Source organism: Netta rufina (genome assembly GCF_964035555.1).
Source record: "Netta rufina genome assembly, chromosome: 15".
NCBI lineage: Eukaryota > Metazoa > Chordata > Aves > Anseriformes > Anatidae > Netta > Netta rufina.
This window is the reverse complement of record NC_140138.1, coordinates 4,879,857-4,890,595: the sequence shown is the minus strand read 5'-3', so window position 1 is coordinate 4,890,595 and position 10,739 is coordinate 4,879,857. Positions and strand designations below refer to the sequence as shown.

General features: G+C 46.1%; 1 protein-coding gene and 1 pseudogene across 3 annotated transcripts in view; one reads left to right on the top strand and one right to left on the bottom strand.

Annotated features, from left to right (window-relative positions):
- Window positions 1–715: 715 nt before the first annotated feature.
- LOC311215116 (lysosomal dipeptide transporter MFSD1-like) lies at window positions 716–10,352 on the bottom strand (annotated as a pseudogene). Its single transcript has 7 exons — window positions 10,263–10,352; window positions 5,509–5,598; window positions 3,466–3,588; window positions 2,733–2,870; window positions 2,013–2,151; window positions 1,739–1,850; window positions 716–874 (listed from the first exon to the last, which is right to left on the bottom strand). The product of its transcript is annotated as a lysosomal dipeptide transporter MFSD1-like (transcript).
- Window positions 9,659–10,739, top strand: part of CARHSP1 (calcium regulated heat stable protein 1) — a 33,952-nt gene continuing 32,871 nt past the window's right edge. The window contains exon 1 of one of the 2 annotated variants that reach the window (XM_084295679.1): window positions 9,659–9,718. The gene's annotated coding sequence lies outside the window, so the exon portion shown is untranslated. The remainder of the gene's footprint in view (window positions 9,719–10,739) is intronic. The other variant, XM_084295678.1, reaches the window with a different exon arrangement.

The following is a 10,739-nucleotide window of genomic DNA, read 5'->3' as shown; positions in this document are numbered from 1 at the left end:
TTAAAGAACTTTTTCTCTTAAGAATTTGTAATTTATTTAAGGCATTCATTTCAGCATTTCTTATATTTGGCTATGTGAAAGTTTACTTCATTCTTGAGGCATCCTTTGTGCTTTTGTAAACACTTTGCAAGTGTTAGTTTTGCATGGTGAAAAGGGTAATTGGCTGAGTATGCCCTTAGTATTCATAAGAGCACCCTGGTTTAAAGGACAGGATTTTGGATCAAAACCTTTTATGTTGTTGCGGGCAAATGAATAGGCACTGCTTGTGGAAGCATGGCTGTAAGGTAAAATGCAATTAAAGCTATGCTTGTGTACAAAACCTAATCCCTTTGATTTACCTGGTCTTTTACCTCCTGCCTAAAGAATAATGATGGTGTTACCTGGGATATCTAATTTGTAAATGATGCATGCTAATGCAGAGCAGTAAGTAAAACAGGCCTTTCTAGGTACCTGGTTTAGCAAGTTCTGATGTACAGAACCTAATGGCTCATGACCAAGCTTCAGCTGTTCTTTACTCACTGCAGTGCAGCTCTTAAGGTGCCCGATGGAGGTCTCTGTTCGCTGGCTGTGTATCAGTGCCTCGGAACCACGTCGCAGCCGTTTCGTTTGTGTGCTGGCTACAAGAAAGTGGAAACATTCTGTTTCTGTAGGTAGTTTCCTCCATGATTCCCTTTAAAGACAGGCAGACTAAAAGTCTATTTTAAAACTGAAGTGATCAGTGATGTGCCTGGCAGCTGTTATTGTTCTCGGACTGCTCAGGTTCAGTTGGCAGAGCCTTTGTTTCTCCTTCATCAAGGAGCGGTGTGCTGTCTGCAGGCTCTCTGTCGTCCTGCTCCGCAGGTGCTCTCCTTCTTGTTCTGTTCAGTGTCCCACCCTAGAAATTCAGAGAAGGAATTAGTGATGAAAAGTCTGTTGTTCTTCCTGTACGTGCGTTGTGGTTTAACCTGGCAGGCAGGTAAGCAGCACACAGCTGTTTGCTTCACACGCACCCAGTCTCCGCTGCAGTGGGGTGGGGGAGAGAAGTGGCGGGGGAGGGGGGTATAAAATCTCACGGGTTGAGATAAAGACAGTTTAATAGGACAGAAAAGGAAGGGGAATGATAATAGTAATGATAATAATAACAATGTACAAAGCAAGTGATGCCCCTCCTCACCATGGCCAGCCCCCCCATGTAATAGTTCAGCACGATGCCAGCTGGTACGGAATGCCCGGAATGCCCCTTTGGCCAGCTGGGGGCAGCTGTCCTGGGTCTGCCCCCTCCCAGCTCCTGCTGCACCCCCAGCCTGCCCACTGGCAAGGTGATGTGAGAACCTGAGAAGTGCTTGGCTTAGTGTAAGCACTGCTCTGCAACAACTGAAACATCAGTGCGTTATCAGCACTCTTCTCATCTAAATCCCAAACACAGCACCACAAGAGGTACTAGGAGGAAAATTTACTCTATCCCAGCCACACCAGGCCAACATGTATCACAGGGTGAGGCCCTTACCCTCACATTCCAAAGAATCACAGCCACAACTAGCTTGATACTAGGTCAGGCTAATGTGCACTGCATCAATATCTTAGTAGATAACCCTTTATCTTCATAATCTGAAGATAATCTTTTATCTTCATAAAAATCCTTTTTATGCAGTCCCATTTTTGTGTAGAGGGAATTATTTATACACACACCTACCAGCTATGGCACCGATAAAAGCAAGCTGGCGATGCAAAGCTATTCTTTGCCTTTTATCACGTTTACCTGTTTTTTCTCCACAACATTGAGGCTGACAGAAACAACAATACATGCAATAGTGTTTGCCAACAAAAAGATCATCATCTGTTGTCAGTGCCACAAGGGGATCTTTAATTCACCAGGAAAGGCCAAACCAAGATGGAACAACAAGTCACTTGAAGACATTTAAGGCACCTCTACAGTTTCTTGCAACATCAGGTTGCAAAGACACGGGTTTATGTTCGTAGTACTCCACTAACACACTGATGCCCTTGCTTGCAGTGGGGGGAAGCATTCTCACCTGGACTTTGTTCCCAGAATGTATCCAACAATAAGATTTGAAAAACCAATTCCAGTCATCTGAACAGAAGTTGCAAGCCCCATAGCTGTCCCTAAAGTTGCTTGAGGGACCACCAGAGGTATGGTGGCCACATACTAACCTGGTAGGAATAATGAAAGGAAGAATTAACTGAGTGTTACTGAAAGGTGTTAAGTGGTCATCAGTTTTAAGAGGACTTATTCCTACTAAATAAACATCTATGCTTTATCTTCAAAATAACAAAAAATAAAATCTGGTATATATCCCTCCTAGCCAATGGCAGGTTCTAGACTGCTATCCCTCCTTTTCAAGCAGGGCTTGAGGCAGCATGGACAACGCATGGAGTTTGAAACCGGAATAACGCAGCTGGATTTCTGAAGGGGAGTTAGACCTGATGACTTAGCTTGTAAGACTCTAAAAAGATTCATGTGGTACATTCAGTTGGAAAAACTACTAGGAAAAGTAAAAACAGTTTAATGCTTCATGCTACATCAAATGGTCCCTTACTGTGCTTTGAGTTTTGTTCCACACTGATTCACTGCTGGACATGTGTTACTAACCAAGGTCTCGGGAGCCAATGACTTCAAACTGTAGCTGTTAAACCTGCTCCTCAGCACACAGAAGCCGTGATATACGCCAGCCGGGATGTGGAAGGATCACAGCACAAAAGACTCAACTAAAGCAGTGGCGCTGTGAACTTACAGCAGCAAAGGAGTAAGTTATTCCCAACCAGGTGGTAGATACCAGTGGAGGAACAGATGTAAATGCCAGGAGACCGAAGACTGGCAGGGTCAGTGCCGCACAGCTAACAGCAAAGATGCCTCTCAGTCCAACGTAGTCCTGGTAAAGGAAACAAAGAGAAAGCCTCTTACAAGGGATCCTTACTTCCCACAGATCCTCGTGCTGTCCTTGGAACGAGCAGCTGAGCAAAGCGGGCTGGTATGAGCGGCAGTAGTGTGACTTTCTAGCTATTGAAAATAGCCCTAGCTATTTCCTAGCTCATGTGCTGGGACAAACCCTGACCAGAGAATCAGTGTTCAGTATTCATGTGAAATGGTAGGTTTTAATCAAGGGGGGAAGAAAAATACACCGTTCTACGGTTAGAGAAATAAGGAAGAGTTTGACAAAATGTGGGCTGTCTACGTGCAGGTTGTCCTTCCCCATTGCAAATCTTATCCCGATCCTTGCTTTTCCAGCCTCGCTTCTCAAAACGTGCAGCTATTTCCCAGTGTTTGGTGATACCACAGCGGAATTAAGGATCAGAAGGTTACATATACACCAGTTAATGTTATTTCTCACAATTTAATTCAGACAGAAGCACATCTTGCAGGCTGCAAGGAATTAAAGGACTGCTTGTCCAGCAATTCTGGATGGGGGGGTTATAATAGACATTTGAAAAAATTAGGAAAATGTACTTCTGTTTCTGGGTATTCGCAATTAATATGCCAACTGCTGCAGAGAGAACAAGGGAGCTGTCGTACACTGCCCCAGCAATGTAAGCGGCATCCTGCTGATTGCAACCAGAATATTTATCTTGGATAAACTTGCTAAAAAATGACTGGAAGAAAAAAGTTCAATAACTAGGATTCTTGATCTGGTTATTTTGATGGAAACTAAGTCTGAACACAAATATATAGACAGGGTTTTAATTAGGGGACTTGTAAGCAACTTTGATACAATCTGGATAGTAGTTCCAAGCATTGGTGAATTTGTTTCTATTGCCTTTTTAATTGGTGCACAGCACAGGGAAGTTGGTAGCTTAAAGCACTACTTTCAAGACTTGTCTGCAAGCCTGCAAGCAAAGAGTAAAACTGCAGGTGGAGGTTTTGCTTATGTTCAATTATGCCAGCACAGCTCACAGGAAAACAGGAAAAAATTTTGCAGTCACCTGTCCAAAACATGGCTTTTTTTTTTTTTTTTTTTAGCATTTCTCTTTGAAGAGACAGTAACGATTCTCAATCCACGAGTGAAAATGCTGAGGGGCAGGAAAATATTTTAAAATAATCTGTCAGCAAAGACCAGCATTTAAATTGAACATCTATGTTTTTGAAGAACCAAGACTTCCCCCATAGCCTCTTAGCATCTTTAAGATGGTCTCTAGTTAAAGCAGAAATTATATAAACCAGATTTTGTTTCATTTTTAGGAAGTCAGCCTTTCTCCTTCTCTAGGGACACATTAAGATGGCATAAAATCTTACTCAAATTCTTTACAGAATTTACAGTCACAACAGCTTTGAGAGACTAGTTTATGTAGAGATCCTGTACCTCCTTAAACCTAGTCTGGCTTTGCATTGTTACTTACTGTTAGTAATAATTAGCCTTTATAGCTTGTGCTGTCATCAAAGTATGAAACAACACCGTCCCCTGAAGTTTAACTGCAACAGAATTCACCAAGGAGTGGCCTTGAAACCATTATTTTCCAACAGAGAAGCAGCAGAGCGTATTTTGCCAGAAGAGATGCTTGAAACATGACTTAGTGCCTTGACTTTTGCTGCACAACAGAATGCAAGGAGGCAGAATTGCAAAATGCGGATTGTGTTTTCAGATGTAACTGTTCTCAGTTAAAACTCACAGAAAGTCCATCTCATCAAGGCCTTGATTAGTCTTGCCCTCTTGAATTTCTTTGTTTTACTATTAATAACTTGATTTTACATTTGCTACAACAGCTGATAACATTTCTTCATTCCTCACCCATTCAGGGTGGCTTATGATACCTCACTAACGAAATACTACCAAAATAATTTTCATGTTTTTTACTACAGGCCTTTGCTAGTATAAAAGTTTACAATTATTATGTGATAGAAGCCGCATCATCCACATTTCACAAGTAGGAATAAAGTTGCAAAATGACAGTCTGAAGCAGAACCACAGGACAGAAATAGGAGTCCTCATTTAGTTGAATGGGTCGCTGTTTGTCTTAAGCAACTGAAGGTATGAAAAAGGAAGTCTGCAAGACTTGCATTCGGATGCAAAGGTTTCCTCGCTTCCAGACTTGGGCTGCTTTGTTCCAAGCACTGCAGACAACATGCTGGAAGTGCAGGACAGAACTGCCCGAGGCCTGTGAAGCCAAAGCCTCACCCATCTCTGAACGCAGTTTGCTACACTAGCAAAGGTGAGATGTCTCTGAACTGTTTTTTAATTAAAGTGTTTCTTCCCCTTCTCCCAAATCCTTCTGTTCTTCCTTTAGCAGTGTTCCAAGCTTTATATATTGAATGAATCATTTCCCTTTAAGTTATTTATACCTTGCTTCAGAAGCCTCCCTCATCTCAGATTGTCTTTGAAGGGGAAAAAAGGTCAAAGAACCCTCATATTCTTTAACTAAGTGTTAAAAATATGTTACTCTGCATTTCATGAGTGGAAGGAAAAACCATATTATCCCCATATTTCCCAGTCAACTAAAAATCAAGGGTCCACAGGGCTCAGATAGGCTTGTGTCAGTCAGTGGGAATGTGGCCATAGAACAATTCCTGGCATCTGCCACAAAGGGGAAGATTCCTTTGTAGAAGAACGTGATGGTGAGAACCAGGACCCAGTAGCAAAAAGGAAGTTGCCTGATGTCCTGAATCCTCTGCGAAGAAAAGATGTGCCCTCACTCAACAGGAAATAGTCTTCTACTTCACACTAACGCCACTTTCTGTAAGCCATCTAAGGCATTCTGCTGCTCGTAACATAATCTTTCTTTAGAAGGAGAACCTGAAGACATGCTGGGCAAGAGAAAAAATTACCCAAATGCAGAGAGTCGATGGATACATCTTCCTGCCAAGCTGCTCACTAATGACTTCTGCACTGGTACAGAGTCCCTCCCTTCCCAGTAAAGATGACTGAATTTCACCTACATGCAAATCATGGGCAGAGGAGCCTGGGAATGTTTTTGTTTAAGAAAAGGAAGAACGACCATAAGAAGATAAGTCTGTTAGAGGCCGGCTCACGCCATCTCTTGCTATTTACCACGTAAAGAGGTAAGTGATAGCTCTTTGGTAGGGTTTTGGCACACCTTCCCAGAGTATAAAATGGGAGAGGTGGTTACAACCCGGGGCCAACTTACTGGAAAGCCGACTTACTCCTTGTCCGTGGTATAGTGTCCCAAGTTTGGCTGTGAGGGTCTGTCTGGGACTCATCTTGCATCATGCTATTAAAAATGCTCTGGATACGATAACTAAATCTGGGGGCTAAATCCTCCGTGCGAGGGAAAGGTGGAAAGATGTTAGGCTAAGTTCTTGTTGCGAAGGTTACGTTAGTGCTATTCTTGCTGTGCTGTGTTATTGATGATCAAATGACAATTTGGGCCTTTGTTTTCATCATTTCAAATATGTAAAGCGTTTGCAAGTTTATTTTTATCTGTAATTAGCATTACCTGAATTCTAAATCCTATCCATGGAAGGAGATTTATGTACCTTTAAGAACATTTTGTTTCCCTGATCCTGCTGCTATGATTTATCTGAGAATAGGAAAGATGTCCTCAATTCCTACGCTCTGCAAACTGAATAGAAGCAATCTAAAGCATGATTCAAAGTTACAGATGATTAAGATAGTGAGAGCATATAATAACTTGTCAGATACTGGCTATGAAAAAATGGATCTTATAAAATAGAATGACTCTATCCAGTTGTAGAGTAAACAGCTTTAAGTGAAAGCTGGATTGCATACTTTGAGTTTGGCACATTGCTGTTGCAATGCTCAATTTCCAGTTGGCATTGTGACTGGACATGAGACCATAAAGTGGAACAGAGCACTCTGAACACATCTGAACACTCATATCTCAAAGGAGTTAAGAGTATTTCTCCTCCTATTATTCTCTGCTACAATCTAATCTAATCATTGAAAGCCTGCTTCTTATTTCCAGGCAGAATTCATTCATGTCCAGCCTACACTATTTGTGCTTGTGCCAACCATATCTTGTAGATGAAGTAGTGCCAAAAATTGGTCCAGAAGCAGGAACTGGGAATCAGGATTGCCTTTGTGGTGTGTGAGCTGTTCCAGACTAACTTATGCTGTTCTAATAGTGGTGGACAGCATGTTGAGCACCAGCACCCACCTAACCACTGAAGACCTGTTCAAGCCACCTCATCCTTGCCACTGCGCAGGGACGTATTTCACCCACCGTTACTAATGAATCACATTAGCTGATACATTCCCCCCTACACACTCATTTCCTTGTCTCAAATTGTGTAAGTAATTGCATTAAATGAATGAAAAGTGGTATAATGATGCTATGCTATCAAGAAATCCTTCTGTTTTTTTCCCTGTCAGGATTGCTGAGGGGAGTGCTCAGTCCCTGCAGGAGCCCAGAGCCATGTCTCAGTAAGCAGGGGACCAGGCAGCAGGGAAGGAGAGATGCAGGAGAACCCAGTGGCTCTGGACCACCACCTGCCCTCCTTCTAGCTGTGAGCTGTGCCTTGCTGGGCCACGCTGACAACAGTGGCCTTGGGCAGGGTTCCCAGTCCTGCCCGTGTCCTGGGAAAGGAGCCAACGCTGCCCTGCTGCCCACCCCACGCCAGCAACGGAGAGAGCAAGGTAGGCATGTGAGCTGAAGATGATTAACTGGTCATGATTTAATTGTTCTGGGGGAAAGGAAAAGGAGAGGGAGGCAGGTCAGAGTTCAGGGGGATGCTGGAACCTCTCTGTTTGCAGCAGCTGGTGGAAAGAGCAGCAGGCAAAATTGCATTTCCTAACTGTGACGCATGTACACACACTCACGTGGAGTCCCCCAAACCCAGAATCCAATATAAAAAAACAGCCTCATGACTGTGGACATACATTGTTGCATTATCTCCCACATGTTGTGCACATATGTTTGGCAAGAGTAGAGAGGGAGGGGAAAGGAAGAGGGACAACTCAGAACTTTTGAGGAAAGCATGGGTTTAATCCCAGCCCATGTGCCTGGAGGAATTGCTCTGAACAGTGCTCACTTACGTAATGCTTTCCCTTCAACCTCCTCCACCTATAAAAAAAAAAAGTCAGTCTGGCCACACAAAGCAAAACAGAAAAGTTTTCCAGGAATACAATTAATATTTGAAGCAAGAGAAGTCATCAGTCCTATCACTGTTTATCTTCCAGAGGGGTAAGAACACAGAGAGGTAAGATACTTTGAAAGAAGACCTTGTGGTTGACATAGAAAGATGATTACTTCATGTTGTGCAGTTTCCCCTAGACCCCTAAGATAAAGCACTGGCTACTCTGTTAGGGGACTTTTGCTTATTTCTCCCCCCGCCCAAAAAAAAAAAGGAAGCCCTGTCACTATTTGTTTATGGCAGTTTGCCACAAGTTGCACAGTGCTGTTTCTTATTTGATTATGGTTGGCTAAAAGTCTGTATACTTCTGCCTTCTGTAAATCTTACCTTTGTAACGATACAAGTACATGCTTTGTCTGGTATCTATAAATGGAAAACAACAACAACAATAATTCAGTGTCTAAGTGATCTTCTGGAAACCATGCTCTAAAGTATTGTGGCTTATTATCAGCTAGGAAAATTGTGCGCAAATAAAAGCACGGCTAAAACTTGTTCCAGGATTCTACCCCTTATGCCGGCCAGCCAAGAAAACAGATTGGATGGTGTTTTTGGCTTGGTTCACATGGTGAGGTGACTGGTGAGAAATCATGTGTATAATAGCTCTGCATAATTTGCAGGTTCCACAAGGATCTATGTCAATTTGGGGCATAAGTGGATGCACCTTGCTTTGAAATGATCTTTTGAGGGTCATGAGTAGTACCTGTAGCCCAGCTTCTTGCACTCTGAAACTGGTGCTGGTCTCTGGTGACGACACTGGATGAAGACAGCCGCTTCTCTGATGCAGCATCATTCAGTCATCCTTGCTTTCCTAGGAGAGTCTGTGACGATTAACTGAGCATCTGTCCTTGTAACTATCCTGTGTTGTCTCATCAGTTGTCTTGCTGCAGCTCCACTTCAGGCCCTGCTGTGGCAGATTAGACAGCTCTGGTTCATGCAGACCTCAAACGCGTCCAAATGATTGTAGTAAGTGCACGTGCAGGTGCTTTCTCATCAGCTGGCACCACAGCCAAGTTGCTCATCCTTCTTACTGCAAAATCGAGGAAGATTTACCAGGGTTATTCTGGAAAGTCATCGGGTTTGACCAGCCTCTTTGCCCATATCGGCCTTTCTTTAGCACACTTTTCATAACGCCGCGGGATGGTTTGGGTTGGAAGGGGCCTTAAAAACCATCAATTTGCAGCCCTGCCATGGGCAGGGACACCTCCCACCAGCTGAGGGTGCCCCAACCCCGTCCAGCCGTGGGCGCTGCCAGGGATGGGGCACCCGCAGCTCTGGGCAGCCTGAAAAGGGCCTCGCCGCCCTCGTGGCCAAACATTTCTGCCTAGGGGCCCCTCTCCAACTTGCTCACAGCCCCCTTTACACAACGAGAGGCTACAGTAAGGTTTCCCTGAGCGCTCTCCCCCAGCCTGGGCAGCTCTCAGCCTTTCTCCTCTCCACTGTTGCCTTTTCATTCTTTTCCCCAGCGTGCTTCTTTTCACCAGCCGCAACCTCCGCCGGCGCGGTGCGCGCCCTCCGGGCGGCCAAAACCCGCTCCAAAAACCCACGAAATGGGCAAAAGCGAGGCCGCCCCGGAGCTCCCCGTCAGGCGCGGGGCGGGGCGGGGCGCGGGCCCTGCCCACCCGCCTCATAGCGCGGGGCCCGCCGCGGCCGTGCCGAGCCCGTCCTGCCCGAGGGGAGGTGAGCGGCGAACGGGGCCGCGGCCGCCTGAGGGAGGGGAGGGGAGGGGGGAGAGGGGCCGGGGGCCGGGGGCTCGGCGCCCCCCTGCTGCCCCTCGGAGAGGTGGTGCCCGGGGGGCTGCGGGGCGGGTGGCGACGGGTCGGGTGCTGAGGGGACCCCGCGGAACTTCGGAGCCGGGTGCGGGGCGGGGGGAGCCCGGCCGCGTTTGGGTCGCTCCTGGTCCGTGTCCGTGTCCCTGTTCCTGTCCCTGTCCCTCCCTGCTCTCGGGGAGAAGCCTCCCAGCTTCGTCGTTGGAGCCGTGCCTCCGAGCCCGGCGGTCAGGGCGGGGATGCGAAGTTCTGCGGGACGCTGTTTGTGCTGGAACTGCCGAGCCGCTTCTGAGAAGTGTTTGCAGAGCCCTCGGCGGTGCCAGCTGTGATTTCCTTGAGAGCCTGGGAACGTTTTAAAGCTGCTCTGACGTGCTGCTGCTGATTATTTTTCGAGAAATTGAAAGGTTCCTTTTTTTTTTTTTTTTTTTTTTTCGACTGGTGTTTTTAAGCCTCACCTTCTGTTTTTTGTACCTCATGACAAACGCCCCTTGTTCCTTCAGCTGGGTGCTCTGAGGCCGGCCGGTGCCGTGTGCTGCCGCTGGCATGGCTTAGCACCGAGCGAACTTGAAGAGGCCGTGCTAACGTGTGGCAAGGATAACTGTCAAACAAACAAAAACCCCACAGGTATTCATATTGGAAGACTTGAGGCATTTACAGAAATTGAGTGTGCCAAAGGAAACGTAGGAAAGACGTCCCGGTCCTGTGGCGATGGGGGGATTTTCACGTGCTGCATGAGGAGCAGAAGGAGACAAAACGCGGCTCCTGCAGGAGCAGCACCGGGGCTGGTCCTGGTCCTGCTGCCCCTGTGTGCATTAGGGCACCTGTGTGTGACACCAGCACCCACGCTGCTGTGTCACCTCTGTCCCTGCACGTCCTGTGCACCTGCTCCTGGCCGCAGCCACCCCCTCACCGCCCCAGGTGTCACTCGCTGT